General features: G+C 36.8%; 1 long non-coding RNA gene across 1 annotated transcript; it reads right to left on the reverse strand.

Annotated features, from left to right (window-relative positions):
- Positions 1 to 245: 245 nt before the first annotated feature.
- Positions 246 to 2,794, reverse strand: LOC133288728 (uncharacterized). Its single transcript, XR_009748393.1, has 3 exons — positions 2,285 to 2,794; positions 1,223 to 1,285; positions 246 to 655 (listed from the first exon to the last, which is right to left on the reverse strand). It is a non-coding gene; the product is annotated as an uncharacterized LOC133288728 (long non-coding RNA).
- Positions 2,795 to 6,438: the final 3,644 nt, after the last annotated feature.

Genomic DNA, 6,438 nt, shown 5'->3' on the forward strand with positions numbered 1-6,438 from the left:
AGAGACTGGAAAAAATCGCTTTTACATTGCCAATTAAAACTAAAGAGGGGATCTGGTTAATTACTAAAATCAGAATACGCAAAATTTCTTCAACTTACTAAAAATATAAATTTCCTGATAGACCTTGTTGTCTTTAAAAATTCGTATAAAATCCAGTTCAACAATTCAAAAATATATTCTTTGTAATCTGGAAACTAGACATCTGGGGCTTCACGTTCATATAAAATAATGGTTTGGAGTTCGTTTGCCCCTCGAAACATAACTCGCAAAATAAGAGAGAAAATAGTGGAAATATCACAAATGTCCTGGCTGGTAAAATTCATAATAAATCGATCTTTCAGAATTTCTTTGCAAGGTTTATAAGAAAATCGGAGGTCCATAGCCCCAATACGACAACTTACAAAGTGCTCGCAAAGACTTTTCAAAACTCAGCATTTAGATAACATGTCAAAATCCTTTTCGCAAATTTCAACATCTGTTTCCAAAATACTTGCTGGTCATAAAATCGTAATGCAATAATAAAATCATAGTTCACAGTAATAAAAGCTTCTCAATTTCATACAGTCATCCATAAAATATCACATCAATAGCAGCATGCCCAAAACAGTAGAAGCCAACAGCAAATATCCAAATCCTCAAAAGCTTTTACGTCCTCCTGCCATTTTGTAAAAATAGCAGCCCCAAAGGGGTGAGAGAAAATCCCAGTAGTGTGGCAACAAAACCATAATGCAACAATATTAACTTAGCACAAAACCATAAATAGTCACTTCAAACATTTAATCCTTTTCATCATATATCATAACGCGTATATAACGCCCTTTTTCCTTTACGCTCATAGCACCGTCGTGCGCGTAGCATCACAGTGGGTATTCCTAATGGCTCCCATGAAGGTGAATCCCACTGTGGAACCTATGCGGACTGAAGCCAAGTGTCCCCTCTCCTGGTACCAGGCATGCCTATATGATGCATGCTCAGTCACATGTCCTCAATACAAATATATATATTCAAGATGTCATGAATCAAGTATACATGCCATGTTATGCAATCGCACCCAACAGAAAAATGTATTATGATGTAAAATGCATGCATATATCATATCATCCTTTCATATTCTTACCATTGGCTCATCATCATCATAACATACATAGGACAAATGTGAGCAACACATCACAATTCCATACACTAGTCAATAGTCACATTAGGTAATACCGCCTACACATACCTTATGTCCATGCAATAATCAACAGCACCAAAATTCAGCCCACTCAATAAGAATTACGTGCACCTAAATACATGCGGTACAAGTCAGAATTTTATTCATACATTCCTATTATTTATAAGAAATTTGCATGCCTCTTATTCTTGTATTTTATTCGATTTACCATACTTCTTGTGCATCACCATTTTCTGCCTTACCATTATTTAATAACATATTATCATACTGTCCTATTAATTTAATTCGAGCAAAACTTGATACAACAACATATACCAACTAGACCAATTTAGAATTTCTAAATAATCTTTTCTATAATTTACAAACAATTTCTATGCCACCTAACTCTTGTATAGCATCGGTTTTCATGTTTTTCATGACGAGTAATTTTCTGATTTCATGCTAATTATTCTAACTTGTAACAATAACAAATCCTAGGTTTTTCCTTGTATACCAATTCGGTTTTAACCTGCTTATTACTCTAAACAATTCCGGGTTTCACATTAATTTATTTCCAATAAGTAACAGCGAATAGTTTCGACATATTCAGAATTGGATTTTAGAATTAAAAAGGATGCTCGTGGTATTTATTTACATACCCAACTCTGTTAAACTTAAGGGTGCGCTAAAGGGGTTCTGTACACTTACATTCCACACATGTAAACCACTATTAATTTGCCTAACCCACTGTTATCAAGTGATCTACCTATGGGCTCCTTTGTATGTATTTTCGACTTATACAGTATGCTTCAACAAGGATCTTTTAATTTTCATTTATATCGCCTTCCCTAGATGGGTTAAGAGTACACTACTAAGGTTTTAGCATGTTGTCTTCATGGTTGAAACACATGCCATACTTGCTATGTTTTCAAGTCAAAGAGCAGTCCCCAAAACAGTAAGGGCTCTCTTCCATGTTCCAAAATAGGTTCTTTGTTTGCATGCAACAAGAGATCATGGGTTAACCAACTAGACAAAAACCAAGGAAAGGAAATGACAAACATAACTCCTCTATAAATGGTTTTAGAGACCGAAACAGTAAGGAAACAAGGGACTAATTTTACTCTACGTTACCTTATTACATGTGACCAAAGGTTCTTAAATGGTCACGGGGCAGCAACCAAAAGATGTAGCAGCTTCTGCCCTCTCTCAGCGCTCCTATAGTTCTGGCTTCGGCTGCATGCGAGGGGAAGTTCCATGGAGGGACAGAGAGAAATGGTGAGGTGCATGTACGGAGAGGCAGTACCTCAACTCCTTGCTAGAGTAATGCCCTTTCCTTTGAAGTTCAAGGCTTCTGCAAGGGATGAGAGTGATGTAAAGTCTCGGAGGTTTTCTTTTGTGTTACTCTCAAAAGAGCTCACGGTCACAAGGAATAAGAGAGATTTGGTTTGCTTCTAATCCATGGAGTGAGCAATCAGTTTGGAGACTCTCACTTCAGCGTCTAAGGGAAGAAGAAAGCTAACGGGAAAGTATTCAGTCTTCGGGTTGGCCTTCTTCTCTTTGCGCCTATGAGGAAGGAGAAGACAGCAAGGTTTGCCCAACATTCTGACCAAGTGTATCTAACTCAGATTTGTAATACTACTCCTATGCGTACAAACGTAGGGAGGGAGATGATTTAAGGACCAATGATAAAGCATGCATGTAGGTCACTCTCCCTTCATTGGTGGTAAGTGGTGTCAAGGCTGACTTGGACTTAACACACACACCCATTCATCAAAATCCTCTTTCAATCCTAAACGCACCAATGGTGGAGGGATAAGGTGGTTAGATGTTATCATGTGTGTCCACTTGGCTAATGTTTTAGTACTACACAAACTTTATTAAATGATAAATGGTAAAACCTAATGGATCATGGTTGATCTAAGCCCTTCAAGAGGACCCTTGGGCCGTGGCCCTTAATGGGAAGTGGGCTCCAAATTAGTGCCCTAAAGGTTCACCCCTCACATATCATATCCTACTAATTATTTACTAAGGGTTTATTTTTTTTTTTAATGAAATTAATCACATATTTTTAATGAGTACTCATATAAATTCTACGTAGTGTCATGCTTTCTATGTATTATAATTAAATTATTGCCATCCTCATAACTAGAATTTCGCATGTGTAAAATAGGTACTCACCTTCCATGGTAACACCAAAAATTCCCTAATTTTAATTTAACTTCGTCCTAGAGCAAACATTTATATAATCCGAATGCAAATACTCCACCACATTCCTAATTGCAATTAAAATAGATTCCTAATTAGACGGGATGTTACAGCATGTATTAAGAAAGGAATCACCAAGGGATTGGGGTTTCTGATTAATGTGTCTATCAGGGTAGTAAGGGATTACATCTTGAGATGATAAGAAAAAGGTTGATCAACATCACATAGTAGATAATTCATAATGGAAATTGGTTCATCTATAAATTCATGTTTGAGGGAAAATGACATCTCACTACTTGTTACATTATAATTTACATTTTATTTATTTATCAAGTTTTAATTCAATTTCAGTGTAGTTTCTGGTGACAAGAAATCTATGCAATCTATGAACTTTTTTTTGATTCAACTCAAGTACATATGGTTAGTCAGTGCTTGACACAAATCCTCGTGGGAACGATCTTTACTCATCATTTTATTACTTGTACGACTAGTACACTTGCTAGATCCGCAACAGGTGATCAATTGGTGGTTCTACAAGAAGGAGTTCTTGCATCTAGACGCGGGTGGTGTGGATCAATGTTAGAGGGTTTGAACCCTTCAGACCTGACCTTGATCATCCTGAAGTTTCACGAACAAGGTATAATATACGTCTTAAAGCACGTATCTTGATATGCATGTGTGCTCCGCTAGCGAAAATTTTTGTTTTTCCCTATCACATGCCTCGACCTTCAAGGTCACTTTACTATCAGTTCTTTGGTTGTCTTTCGATTCCATTCCCTTGGGTCAGTTTCGATTGAATGTTCCACTGCATGTATTTGTACAGCGTTGAAATGATCTCTTCCCCCTGCATGTAGTTGGAAGCGGTACTTGGGCAAAGGAAAAGTGAAGGACTGCCTTTGGTCAATTGTAGTCTTGTGTGCTAGTGAGCTGGTGAGTTGAATTTCCAGCTTACCTTTCTTCCCTGCCACACTGATTCGGCTGACTTATATTTTTAGGAAGTAAATTATGTTTGTCATTCTTCTTTTATTTCTGTGCAAGTTGAGAACGTGGACCTTTTGGGGAGTGGAAGGGTGAGTGCAGAACAAAAATTATTGACCGTTTCCTTGATTGATTAACGAGTTGTTACTGTACAAGTAAGAGGTACAAAGGAAAAACAAACTTTTATATCCCTGCTCTTCTGTTTCGGTTCGTATGGGTAGCCTAGGAAATTAGTTTCTGCCTTTTTGCTTGTTGTACAGCCACTAAACCTTTAATTATTGAAGCGCGAAAACTTAAAGAATGAATTTTTGAGGTTTAAAATATAGCTCTATTATTATGGTTAAATCGGTTCTTATGTATAAGATTTGGTTAATCTTTGCTTGTGTTGAAACTACATGTACAGCTTGCTTATGACCTTGTTTCTTCCACCGTAAGCCTTATAGAGAATGAGATGAAAATAAATTAAGTTTGTGCGTATGATCCCTGGTCAAAACCGAATCAGTGGGTAGGCCACATTGGGACTTGTTATTTGCTAGCAATTGAACTAGTGTTTTGTCAACGTGTGGTAAAACTAATATCGAACTAGAAAAATTTAGGTAGGCAGTGAACCTTGAACTCTGTTTTGATTTAAACCTGGCATGTATTGAAACCATATGGGCAGCTTTCGCGAGGCCTTGTCCCCTCTCACGCAAACCATGTAGGAAATTTTATGTAAATAAATTCTCCTTGTGCACCTTCTTGCCTGGCCAAGTCGAACCTACCTGTGTGGGTCCTTAGAATTCTTTTGTTACTTGCTAGTGATTAGTAAGATAAATATAACGGCAGAAATATACTTCGCATAGAAAGCATGAAACAAACTTCATGTTAGAAAAATTAATTTAGACTAAAAGTCATGAAAATCCTATCGAATCAAGCTTTGCATGTGTTAGAACTATTTGGACAGCTCTTGTATTACTCTCCTAAATTATGTAGAATTGTCATGTAAATAAAAAAACCTAAGACACCTATTTAATGGACAAGAAACCGAAACCACCAGCATGGAGACTCAAGGCTATGTAAAGGATAATTTGTACCATCTAATTAATGGTAAAGACAACCGAATTAAATGCTTAGGGATTTATACTTATGTCATTTGTTAATCTTTGGCAAAATTAGTAAAACAGAAAATTAAATAAGATGGGATGCATGATAAATTGATTGAAATTATAGGAGCTGAAAGCATGGAAAATTAGTTTAAAAGTCAGGAAATGAACTTAGTCCTAGGAGCATGAATTCTGAATGGAACCTTGTGATTTTGTAAATAAATTAAGTAAAGAAATTCTGTTTAGTACTTTTGATTAGGCTCATAAAACTCAAGAAGGCTGGACGGACTTGGGGCTGTTTTGATTAGGAAGCTAAAGTATCAGGTAAGTGTTTGGTGGTATTACCTAATGTGACTATTAGCTAACGTGTAGAATTGTGAATTGTTGCTCACATGTGCCTAATGATTATCATGCTATTTATGATAAAAGTATTTTGCCTATGGAAATGTTATGATGGTAACTCTGTTATGAAAGGAAATGATGGCGTGGCAGTATGGCATCAAAAGTACATGAAGTATATGTTATCATGATGATGATATAAGCATGCACTTTACATCATACCACATTTGTTTTTCTGTTTTGTGTGTGACAGCATAGCATGGCATATATGCACAGGATTCATGTTAGCCTTGGAATTTAGAATAGTTATATACAGGACCATATGTATGAGCACGCATCATATAGGCATCCCTCGGTACCAGGGTATGGGACACTTGGCATCCGTCCGCATAGGTCACAGTGGAATTCACCAAATGAGGGTGTCGTGCATTGAATTTCCACTGTGTATGTACGCGCACGACGATGCTATGAGCGTAAAGATGGCGTTATATACGCACTATGATATATGATGATGTTTACCAAGAAATGAAGTTAATGTTGATGCGACAGTTTTATAATTTTGTGCCTAGTTTAATATTGTTGCATTACTGGTTTTGTTGCCACACTACTAGGATTTTCTCACCCGTTTGGGGCTGCTATTTTTACAAAATGGCAGGAGGACGGAAGAGCAATGGAAGACAT

The sequence above is a fragment of the Gastrolobium bilobum genome, unplaced genomic scaffold (genome assembly GCF_033153095.1).
Source record: "Gastrolobium bilobum isolate Gb01-03AN ecotype WA unplaced genomic scaffold, APGP_CSIRO_Gbil_v1 utg39750, whole genome shotgun sequence".
Lineage (NCBI taxonomy): Eukaryota > Viridiplantae > Streptophyta > Magnoliopsida > Fabales > Fabaceae > Gastrolobium > Gastrolobium bilobum.